At 45.1% G+C, this 12,422-nt stretch overlaps 1 protein-coding gene across 1 annotated transcript in view; it reads right to left on the minus strand.

The window, feature by feature from the left end:
• Positions 1–12,422, minus strand: part of SH3KBP1 (SH3 domain containing kinase binding protein 1) — a 513,710-nt gene that overhangs the window by 270,641 nt on the left and 230,647 nt on the right.

Consider the following 12,422-nt stretch of genomic DNA (forward strand, 5'->3'; position numbering starts at 1 on the left):
CGTACTAACTGTGCTATGGATCATTGAAGATTCCGGGGAATGGGCGTTCCTATGGTGAGAGAAGGTGATTGACGGCCGGCCCTGGCACGTCACGCTTCTCCGGAAATAGCCGAAATAGGCTTGGCTCTTCACGGCGCCTGCGCATAGCCTGTGCGCAGGCGCCGTGAAGAGCCGAGACCTACTCCGGCTGTCTTCGGGGAGCGTGACGTGCCAGAGCCAGCCGTCAATCATCCTCCCTCTCCATAGGCACGCCCATTCCCCGCGGGAGTCGGAATCTTCAATGATCCATAGCACAGTGAGTACGGGGATTAAAAATTTAAGACCGGCATACTGTAGCTCGCGCTACGATGCCGAATTTAATGCTATAATCATGTTAAGGAGGGTGAACCACCGCTTTAAAGTGCAAGTTCTTTGGGAATACGGGACCTGCCGCTCTAAGTTACGGCGGCGTAGTGTATCCGAGATGCGCTACGCCCGCCTAAAGATAGGCGAATCTATGTGAATCTGGGCCTTAGTGTTACTTTTACCAGGACTGACTCCTGCACTGTCACAGTACACAAAAGCCCAAAAAGCTGGCTTACAATATCAGGTGCAATACTGAAACGCAGGAAACAGGGTTCAACAGACACATGGATGCCCACATACAGTACCATCAAAGTTTTACAATATAATAAATGCAAATATTAAAGGGCTCTTGTCCTTTTTTGGCTCCTCTCCAGATGCATACTTAACCACTTGAAGATCAGGCCTTTTCTGGCATTTTTTGGTAACAAGTTTAAATCGGTATTTATTTTTTATTTTTTTTAGCAGAGACCCTGGGGAATAAAATGCCAATCATTGCAATTTTTTATGTCACATAGTGTTTGTGCAGTGATTTTTTCAAACGCAACTTTTTTGGGGGGAAAATACATTTTATGAATTTAATAAAACAAAGCACTATATATATTTTTTTTTGGTAAAATATGAAAGATGTTATGCCGTGTAAATAGATACCCAACATGTCAAGCTTTAAAATTGTGCACTCTCGTAGAATAACGACAACTACGGTACTTAAAAACCTCCATAGGCGACACTTTAAACGCCTTTACAGTTTACCTGTTTAGAGTTATAGAGGGGGTACAGCACTAGAACTATTGCTCTCACTCTAATGTTTGCGGCAATATCTCACATGTGTGGTGTGAACACCATGTACATATGCGTACGCGACTTACGTATGTGTGTTCGCTTCTGCGCACGAGCACAGAGGGATGGGCGGTTTCATTTTTTTTTAGGTTATTTCTTATTTTGACACGGTCTCTTTAATTTAAATTTTTTTACTTTTATTTCTAGTACAAGGAATGTAAACACCCCTTGTAATAAGAAATAAAGGTGACAGGTCCTCTTTATGGACAGGCAAAAAAGGAGAGGGAACATCGACTCCCCCAGCTGTCCTCCTACAATGTATGATGCTTCATGTTTGGCCCCCAAGTCCATAACTTTAAATTTATCAACAAAAAAACGAATTTGCCACATAATTGTCCAATTAAAAATTAAAAATTGCATTGAGGTTTGGTTGTAAGCTGGAGATACCCTGTAATGTTATTTCACTACATAGTGTGATGGTGAGAGTTCCTGTCTCTGAGAAAATGGGTTTAAACGGACACAGGGGCCCAGATTCACATCTCAGATACTCCGTCGTATCTCTCAGAGTATCTATGCGACTGGTTCATAGAACCAGTTACGCATAGATAGCCCTTAGATCCGACAGGTGTAATTGTTTTACACTGTCGGATCTTAGGATGCAATACCGCGGCCGCCGCTGGGGGGAGTTTGCGTCGTAAACCAGCGTCGGGTATGCAAATTAGGAGTTACGGCGATCCACAACGGTTTTCCGCGTTCGCTACGTCGCTGCTAGTCTAGTTTCCCGTCGCAAAGTTAGTCGTCGTTTTTGGTGCCCTAACTTTACACAGCACACGTATGTGCTGTATAAAGTATGGGCGTCGTTCCCGCGTCAAAATGTAAACATTTTTCCTTCTTGCATAAGACGTCCGGGAATACGGAAGTACGCTACGCACGTCGCCTTTTCGAAAAAATGACGTCACTTCGCGCAAAGCACGGCAGGAAATTCAAAAGGCAGCATGCGCAGTAGGTCCGGCGCGGGAGCGCGCCTAATTTAAATGGCACACGCCCCTTTGAATTACGCGGGCTTACGCCGGAGGCCGCCAGCAGCCGATCGGACATGTACGGTGAGTCTGTACAGACGACCAAACATGTCCGACGGACAGGCTTCCAGCGGACATGTTTCTTAGCATGCCAAGAAACATTTGTCCGCTGCAAAACGGTCGGCTGGACAAATGTCTGCTGGAAACCTGTCCGGTTGGCCGTACACATGACCGAACATGTCTGCTGAAACTGGTCCGCAGACCAGTTTCAGCAGACATGTTTGGTCGTGTGTACAAGGCCTTATAAGGCAGATCTGAGCATAACTCAGTCACCTTGTCATCTTATGTAATGTAATGTAATGCTTAATTTTTTGTATTATTTCCTTTTAGATGTTCTAAAGAAATGTGCAGGAACTGAAATAATGAATGTTTTAACACTGGGTGATATACCCAATAAAATGTGAAGCTAAAAGGAAGCTCTCTGAGCCAGAGGGAATTCCCTATAATGCCCCCAACACACGATCGGGTTTCCCGGCTGACTTTTTACCGCCGCGAAACCCGAGGGGAAAGCCGAGAACCGGCTCGGCAGCTTTTTCCCCCTACACACGGCCGGTTTTCCTGGCAGGAAAACTGCCATGAGAGCTTTGGCCGGGAAACCACGGGTGTGTATGCTCCACCGCAGTGTTTCCCATAGGAAAACTGCCGGGAAAAAGACTGCCGGGAACATGTTCTCACTTTTCCCGCAGATTTCCCGCAGATTCTCGGCGGTTTTCCTGTTAGAAAAACCTCCATGGAGCATACACACGGCCAGTTTTCCCAGCCAAAACTGTCATGGCAATTTTCCAATTTGGAAAACTGGTCATGTGTACGAGGCATAAGTGTGCTTTCACACTGCCATGCTGTGGTTAAGCCTTAGTGCAGGTACACCGCAGTGTACCCGCAGTTTTCGTGTTGGTTACCCACAGTCTCCAATAGACGTCTATTGGATTGCACGTTTTGGTGCATTTTCTTAACATGCACCAAAAGTCCTGCATGCCGCAACTTTGGTGTGCCTTCAGAAAATGCACCAAAATTTGCAATCTGATGGAAGAGTATGAGAAACCGCAGGTAACCCGCACGAAAACCATGCTCTAAAGCTAAAAACAAGAGGCTATGTCATTCAGTATATGGCTGGGGGATCATCTTCCTCCCAATTTGTTGGTTTGAATTGAGTTTCTCGAGCTTTTACTGAATTTCAATTTGGATTGTTATAGCCAGGCATGCTCTGATATTCCTGCCAATCAAATGAAGTATTATGTGAGTGTTCATCGTTTTCCTGCAGAGAACAGATAAAATTCCTCCAACCCTCACAGTCTATTTAATGCCTTAATCCAGCAAAGCGCTGTTGAAGTAGAAGGTTGTTTTTAAAATTTTAATGAAAGTGGTGAAAAGAACAAGGAGGCAATATATGTATGTCCTTTATTGACAGATCCCCGCGAAGCAAAGGGAGGTCAAGATGGTAAGTGTGATTATTCAAATTACCAAGCCTAGAAGAGACTTATTTTAGAACAACGCCAGGGAACATGAAGAAACCTTCCATTGTCTTCCTTACACTGCAAACACGTGCTTGTTAGCTTGTAGATGGGTAGATTTTGGATTACCGTTTAATTTCACCTATGCATTTTTAGTGCATTTTTGCATTTTACAGATTTGCACTACAGAACGTGTTTCATAGGAAACCATGTTACAGTAAATGGACTGTAGTACAAATCTAAAAAATACAAAAAACACTAAAAATGCATAGGTGAATCAGGCCTTACATCCAGATTCCAACTGTTCAATGATATGAAGGCTTGACAAGTCAGTATAAAGACTTCATCTGTCATCTCAGCAGGGGGGCCCAGAGGTAGAGCGGGCATGGACTCCCAAATCCTGTCCACCAATAAGCCATTATTAAAACAAATGTCTCCGGCCCCCTGTGTTTAGTGGGGGCTGGGGTACAGTAACTGGACTAATACTTCATTTTCAGGGTTTAGGTGGATTAACCTGCCGCAGCGCGCTACAGCGTTGAAGCCCGGCCTTTTCAATATGAATACACTGCGGCTGGCAGCGCTGTGGCGGATTAATCCACCTACACACCAAAATGAAGAAATAGTCCGCTTACTGTCCCCCGGCCCCCACTGAACACAGGGGACCCGGTGACATTTGTTTTCAAAATAGCTGCACTGTGGGGGATTAGCTTATTCGTCGACAGGATTTGGGAGTCCCCGCCCGCATTATCTCACCCCCCCTCCAGTTTCCTCCAGTCCCAGTTTCTCAGCTCAGTGGTGCCCAGGAGGAAGGGAGAGGACCAGATGTACCAGCGGTGCTCAGCTGGTCCCCGGCTCCAGGCTCCAGGAGGAACCACCTGCAGGAGAAGAACTGCACCCAGGCCCCAGGTAGAAGAAGCTGCCCAGACCAGGTACTGGGGGGGGGGGGGGACTAACAATACTGAACAGGTGAGGCTGTATTTCTGGGCACATGTAATGGCTGCATTCCTGGGCACACGCAATGGGCTGCATTCCGGGGGCACACGTAATGGGCTGCATTCCGGGGCACACGTAATGGCTGCATTCCTGGGCACACGTAATGGGCTGCATTCCGGGGGCACACGTAATGGGCTTCATTCCGGGGGCACACGTAATGGGCTGCATTCCGGGGGCACACGTAATGGGCTGCATTCCGGGGGCACACGTAATGGGCTGCATTCCGGGGGCACACGTAATGGGCTGCATTCCGGGGGCACACGTAATGGGCTGCATTCCCGGGGCACACGTAATGGGCTGCATTCCGGGGGCACACGTAATGGGCTGCATTCCGGGGGCACACGTAATGGGCTGCATTCCGGGGGCACACGTAATGGGCTGCATTCCGAGGGCACACGTAATGGGCTGCATTCCGGGGGCACACGTAATGGGCTGCATTCCGGGGGCACACGTAATGGGCTGCATTCCGGGGGCACACGTAATGGGCTGCATTCCGGGGGCACACGTAATGGGCTGCATTCCGGGGGCACACGTAATGGGCTGCATTCCGGGGGCACACGTAATGGGCTGCATTCCGGGGGAACACGTAATGGGCTGCATTCTGGGCACAGGCAAGGCTGCACTGCTGGGCACTGGTGAGGCTGCACTGCTGGGCACTGGTGAGGCTGCACTGCTGGGCACTGGTGAGGCCTGCATTCTTTATGCAGTGAACTCTGTTTTTTCTCTATCTTATCATCATAACATTTGGTAGTCATATCTCAAAAAATCGAAGTATTTTTTTTTTAAATCTTTATTTATGGAGGAAATGTGAGAAATAACGTATGCATCATACAATCATTCCATAAACACATACCACATATGCTGCATATATCATTTGAGAAAAATATGCTCATAAACTAGTTTACAATTTGCCAAAATTGGTCACCTTAGCGTACAGTTGAGACAGAGGATAGGGGTCAGGGCATGCGGGACATTGTTTTCATTTTCTTACCTTCGGAACACTAGCACACTACAAGCAGGGCTGGGATGAGGGGATGGAGTGGGGGAAGGGACGGAAAGAAAAGGCACAGAAAACATAGAAAGAAGGTCCAACTGCAATTCAGGGTCTACCTAAAACCTGAGTGGTGCTCCTGGAGCTGGGCAGTGACATCTAGAAGAGGGTTTCCAACTGCAGAAGACAATCTGTCACACGGGGGGGGGGGGGGATTAAGGTTGGGGGTTGAGGATCAGGGCGTGCAGCCGAACATCCTTACCCCAGGTATTGGGTGACCTTGTCTTGGCACCGACTACCAGCTTCAGAGTTTCATCACTGAATCTGAAGGTACCATGTTAAAGCTTGTTAAAGAATTATGTGGCACATTATGATTTCAAGTCTTTTGCTGCTGCTGAATTTTATGTAGAAAAAAATCCATCATCACTAAGGTCTGAAAACCCAGGCATGATTTAAGAATGGTATCTGTCATCAATAACATTACTCTCTGTAGCGGGATTATGACTCTAATGAAAACCCACTTAACATTCACTATCCTCAGACAGGTTATTTCCATTTAAGTGAATTGTATGCTTCGGGTTATTGTCAGCGCTGAGTAAGAGCAATAAGTGAACAGAGATTTGCCTTTATAACTTCCAGTCTGCACAATCAGAATATTGAGGATAACACAAAGTTATTCCAAACACAATTACAGTATTACCCTTTGTAAAAAAAAATGTCTGCAATAATTTTTTTAAAAGGTGCTTACGTATTTCACAATACGGTAACAAACCAAATTGCACATACGCAGTCGTGCTTACAAAATACTTTGAAATAGACGACATACACAACATAATTTCTAAGCTAAAAAAGCGCTATCTCCCCTCTGGGAATTCCTACACCTTCTCCCTAGGTGTCTCAAATATACATTAGCAATAAAAAAATAAATAAAAATTACCCCCCCCTTTCAAATACACACAAGCAAACATATATCCAAAAATTGGAGAATGCAATTACTGTATTTATCGGTGTATAACACGCACCCTAACTTTAAGGCCTCGTACACACGACGGGACATGTCCGATGACGGATTTTGGTCTGATGGCTGTACACACCATCAGACCAAATTTCCCGCGGACAGCGAACGCGGTGACGTGGCCGCGCTGTCGCCGCGACGATGACGCGGCGTCGTGCGCGACCCTGGAAGGTCAATGCTTCTGCGGATGCGAGGGCTTTCGGCCGAGCGGACATGTCCGGTGAGTCGTACAGACGACCGAACATGTCCGACGGACAGGCTTCCAGCGGACATGTTTCTTAGCATGCTAAGAAACATTTGTCCGCTGGAAACCTGTCCGATCCGCCGGAAAATTGTCCGGTCGGCCGTACAGACGACCGAATATGTCCGCGGAAACCGACGGACCAGTTTCAGCAGACATGTTCGGTCGTGTGTACGAGGCCTTAGACCCCGTACACACGAGAGGATCGATCCGCTGAAATTGATCCGCTGACCGGTTTCAGCTGATAGATCCCCTGGTGTGTACAATCCAGCGGATCTGTTTCCGCGGATTTTTGTCCCCGGGGATGGATTTCCAGCGGATAAAAATTTCCTAACATGCTAAGAAATCTATCCGCTGGAATCCATTCCAACGGATTGATCCGCTGGTCTGTACAGACTCACCGGATCAATCCGTCCGAATCCATCCCCCGCATGCGTCGTAATGATTCGACGCATGCGTGGAAGTCCTTATATCACAGCGTCGCGTACGTCGCCGCGTCATCATCGCGGCAACGGCGCGACGCGTCACCGCGGACGGAAATCCGCGGGGATTTTGATCTCCTGGTTAGTACAACCAGGAGATCAAAATCCGCCAGAGGATTTATCCGCGGAACCGGTCCGGAGGACCGTTTCCGCGGATAAATCCTCTCGTGTGTACTAGGCATTAGAGTGAAGTGTCAGGAAAAAAACTTTCCACGGCCCCCTGCGTATAACACACATGCACAGTTTACCCTCCATTTTCAGGGTAAAAAAGTGAGTGTTATACGCCAATAAATACAGTATCTATCTAGAAGGTCACAGGGTTAGAGGGAGGAGGGGGTGGAAGTACATTTCCAATGTTGGATAGCCAAGTGCATCAGTCCAAGGTTGCCAAACCTTCAAAAAATTTGGGGGACATGCTTTTATATATCAATTTATATTTAGGTAGCAGATCATAGATAAGCTCTACATTCTGAGTAAACATAAGTGGAGATGTACCCTTCCAATCAAAATTTTTTTTAAAAAAGTAAAAATCAGAATACATTTTTAAGCCATTAAAGGTTTTATAGGCCTCCAGCAAACCAAGCAGGCTGACCTCTGAGGTCTTGGATCCCCTGTAACCTGCCTCCAAAAATGTGAATATTTGAGTCCAGAACTCAGAGTACACGATTTGTACACATAAATTACTACAGGTAAATTGAGCGGAAGTTCTACATTTATAAAGTATTTGTTACCCCAACATTTTCATATTCTTGATATATGCCTGTTGTATCATATACTTGTGTTAAAACTTGTTCTCTTTTTATTGACCATACTTGGCAAAGAAACACATCCAACCCAGCATGGTAATTTTTTGGCTGTGTTGGGAGAATAGCCTGCCTGTCCTTCAGTGGTCAAGACTTGGGCTGACATCCCCGCACAGTGGAGATCATTGTATAACTGTTTGCCTGCCTCCTCCTGACACCCCTTTACCCACACCTCTCCGTGCCTCTTATGCAGCTGAGAACAGGGATAAATCACTTCTGGGAAAAAAATAAGTATTTATAACACACACACACACACACACACACGTTTTGCCTTGCACTTCTATTTTAACCACCTCCTTCCTGGGCCATAGTCAAAAGACAACCTCGGTAGAAGATGTAATACCGGCATTATGGCTGCAGCAATATGCCAAAACCCTGGTTGTTTTTTTCAGCCGGAAATTCTCTAACTGATAAAAGAGTTCCAAGCGGCAGATTTGCTGCTGGATCACTTTTAGAAGCGGCAAGAGAGGTCCCCCCTCCTGCCACTTCCCCGTGGTTTTCGGCATACCTGGTGGATAGGGAAGCCCAAAAACGATCCAGCGGGTTGTGGCTGCTGTCCACAGAGATGAGCGGAGGAGAGATTGCCTCCGCTCATCTCTGTGGACTAGAAGGACCGAAGCAACGTCATGACGTCTCGTTTGGTTCCGGCCCAATGTAAATATGCCCTTTTTTTTAAAAGCATTAGATCAGTGCTTCTCAACTCTTGTCCTCACGACCCACTAACAGGCCAGGTTTGCAAGATAACTGAAATACATCACAGGTGATATAATTTGTTGCTTAGTGATTGCAGTTTTCTAGTCTGCATCTCCCCAAGGTAATACCTAAAATGTGGCCTGTTAGTGGGTCCTGAGGACAGGAGTTGAGAACCACTGCATTAGATCAATGTTTAATTACATTTTTTATCTAATGCATTACATTGTAGAGAAGAGAGTTGGGGTCTTGTTGACCCCACATCTCTCCATAAATAGGCCCTGTCACTGAGCTCCGTTGTACTAGTAACCTGTAAAAAAAACGAATGCGTCGCCTATGAAGATTTTTAAGTACTGTAGTTCGTGCAATTTGAAAGCATGACATGTTGGGTATCTATTTACTCTATCTATTTAATCGACGTAACATCATCTTTAATAATTTAAAAAAGATCAAAACACAGGGGCAGATCCACATACATCTGCGCCGGGCGCAGCGTATGTAAGATACGCTACGCCGCTGTAACTTACTTGGCTTTGGTTTGAATCTTCAACAAATTTGCTTACGACCGTGACGTCATTCTACGCAAATTCCTATTCGCAAACGACTTACGCAAACGACGTAAAAAATTCAAAATTGTACGCGGGAAGGACGGCCATACTTAACATTGAGTACGCTTCAGTATAGCAGCTTTAACTATACGCCGGAAAAAGCCGAACGCAAACGACGGGAAAAAAAGCGACGGGCCGACGTACGTTCGTGGATCGCCGTAAATAGCTCATTTGCATACTCAACGCGGATTACGACGGGAACGCCACCTAGCGGCTGCCGAAAAATTGCATCTTAGATCCGACGGCGTACGAAGACGTACGCCTGTCGGATCTAGCCGAGATGCCGTCGTATCTTGTTTTGAGGATTCAAAACAAAGATACGACGCGGGAATTTTGAAATTACGCCGGCGTATCAATAGATACGCCAGCATAATTTCTTTGTGGATCTGCCCCACAATATATAACCAATTTTTTTATAAAATATAAAAGTGTACTTTTTTCCCAAAAAGTTGCGTTTGAAAAATCGCTGCGCACATAAACAAAATTGCAATGAATGTTATTTTATCCTCTAGGGCCTCTGCTAAAAAAATTATAATGTTTGGGGTTCCAAGTAATTTTCTAGTAAAAATATACATACATACATACACACATACATATATGAGAGAAGTGTCAGAATTGGCCATGTAAGCAAGTTGTTTTACAAGGTAAGGGGTTCACATATACATTTAAAGTGTCGCTAAACCCACACCCTAAAAAAATATTAATAAATGGTGTATTGGATGCTGTTCATACTCACTATGGGATTAGTGTTTGGTATTATGAAAAAAACCTGGCTGATCCTGCTGTTCCTTTTCTTCCAATTCTGTTCATGTCCCCAATTCAGCTAGGGATTTTGCACCTGCTCAGTTTTCAGTGAGTTTCTATGCTGAGCAATTCCTCTCACATCTGAGCAGCCCATGTAACTATAGAGTTATGCATGTGTATGGATGGTGTATGGTGTATACACAGTAGTAAATGCCAGCCCACTCCTTCCCTCCTAATCTATGCCCACTACCCAGCTAAAAACATTTGGTATGGGTTAATACATGTAGATTGATGGTGGCTTTACCTTCCTCTTAGTCTTGGACACAGCCTGTGACTGGCAGAAATCCTCCCACACCATGTTATCCCCAAAAATAAATTTATATATCAAATCTATACTTGTATAACAATTTAAAACAGTTTATTGACATTATTTATATATTTTTTATTCTGTATTCCAAAGGCTGTTTTTCTGTTTTTTTTTAACATGTGACCAGCAGCACTAAAAGCTTCCCCTGCTTATGTTTTCCTGCAGACAGGCTGGGAGAGAGCTGGGTTATGCGACAGCTGTATATTGGAAAAAGGTACTTTGATTTTTTTTTGTTAAAATAATTACAGTGCCGTCATCCATATACAGAAATAGAATGGTAAATGAAAATTAAACAGTGTGGGTTTAGTGTCACTTTAACAGTTCACTGAGATTATTTTTCCCTCTCTTTCTAAGGTTTTTTTTCATATTAATTAAAAATAGACCCTTGTTTGATCACCTCCCCCGCATCTTCACTTATTCACAATAAGTAATGAACATCTGGTATGAACACATCAATTCGGATAAACTAGCATACTATGAGCATTTCAAGAGGAAAAGCATTAAACTTGTGAGGCAATTTATAGTAATCATTTTCCAGTTTAATTCAGAAGTATGATTTCTACAAATTGTGTTACTACACCATTATTATGTTCTTATTGCCTTAGAAAATATGTACTTGTTTAAAGTGAATTGTAAACCTGATTCATGAAATTTGACCTAAGCACGTATATCTGTAGTGTTTTTTTATCTCTCTCCAAACTCCAGAGTCCCATGTCTTTGAGCCGTTTTGTTGCTCTATTATCAGCCTGATAACTTCTGACAAGTTCTCCGTTAACCAAGATAAAACCAGCCTGAAATTTGTGTTGTGGGAGGTCGCTATAAATAGATTAGCGGAGAATTTGACTTGTCACAGCACAGCTCTGCAAGTCTCTGCCTATGTGGAGGGGGGGTGTGCCTTTCCTCCAATCAGCTGTCTTAGCTGAATGTCAAGAATCCACTCCCAGTGCTGAACAGGAAGAGAAAATTTGTAACACGATGTGCACTTTTTAGAGAATATATAAAGATGGAGGGCCATATTCTCAAACAAGTTACGCCGGTGTATCTACTGATACACCAGCGTAAATCGAATTTCCCGCCGGCGTATCATTATTTTGTATTCACAAAACAAGATACGCCGGATTTAGGCACTTACACTGTCGGATCCTAAATGTAATTTGCCGCCGGCCGCTAGGTCTCATTTGTTTATGCAAATGAGCCTGATACGCCGATTCCCGAACGAAATCGCGGTGTAACCGTCGCTAACGTAGTTTGCGTAAGGTTACCCCTGCTATATGAGGGGTAACCTTACGCCAGTCCCACGTATGCCATGTTAAGTATGGAGTCGGGTCCGCGTCGCCTTTTCCCGTCGGGTACGTCGTTTTACTAAGTCGTTCTTGAATACGACTTTACGTCAATGACGCACGCGTCGGCGTCATTGATGTTTTCCGCCGAGAACTGGATCATGCGCACTGGGCTATTTTTAGCCCGGCGCATGCGCAGTTCGATCGAAACGGGGGCGCGCTTAATTTAAATATAAGCCGCCCCCTTTGAAATACGGGGGGATACGCCGAGCCTTTTACACTACGCCGTCCCAAACTACGGAGCAAGTGTTTGGGGAATACAGCACTTGCTCCTGTAGGTTGGGGCGGCGTAGTGTAAATGGCTTACGCAACGCCCGCCGGAAATCTGCGGGAATATGGCCCGAAGACAGCAGATATACATGTAAAACTTATGTAGGGAGATTTGTTTCATCCCTGTGTATCATCTGAGGCTGTTCACTTCACTGGGTATATGTGACGGTTTACATCCACTTTAAGCTCAATATGCTCTGATCATACACATTATCTGCATACTTAT

Source organism: Rana temporaria, chromosome 2, assembly GCF_905171775.1.
Source record: "Rana temporaria chromosome 2, aRanTem1.1, whole genome shotgun sequence".
In the NCBI taxonomy this organism is placed as follows: Eukaryota; Metazoa; Chordata; class Amphibia; order Anura; family Ranidae; genus Rana; species Rana temporaria.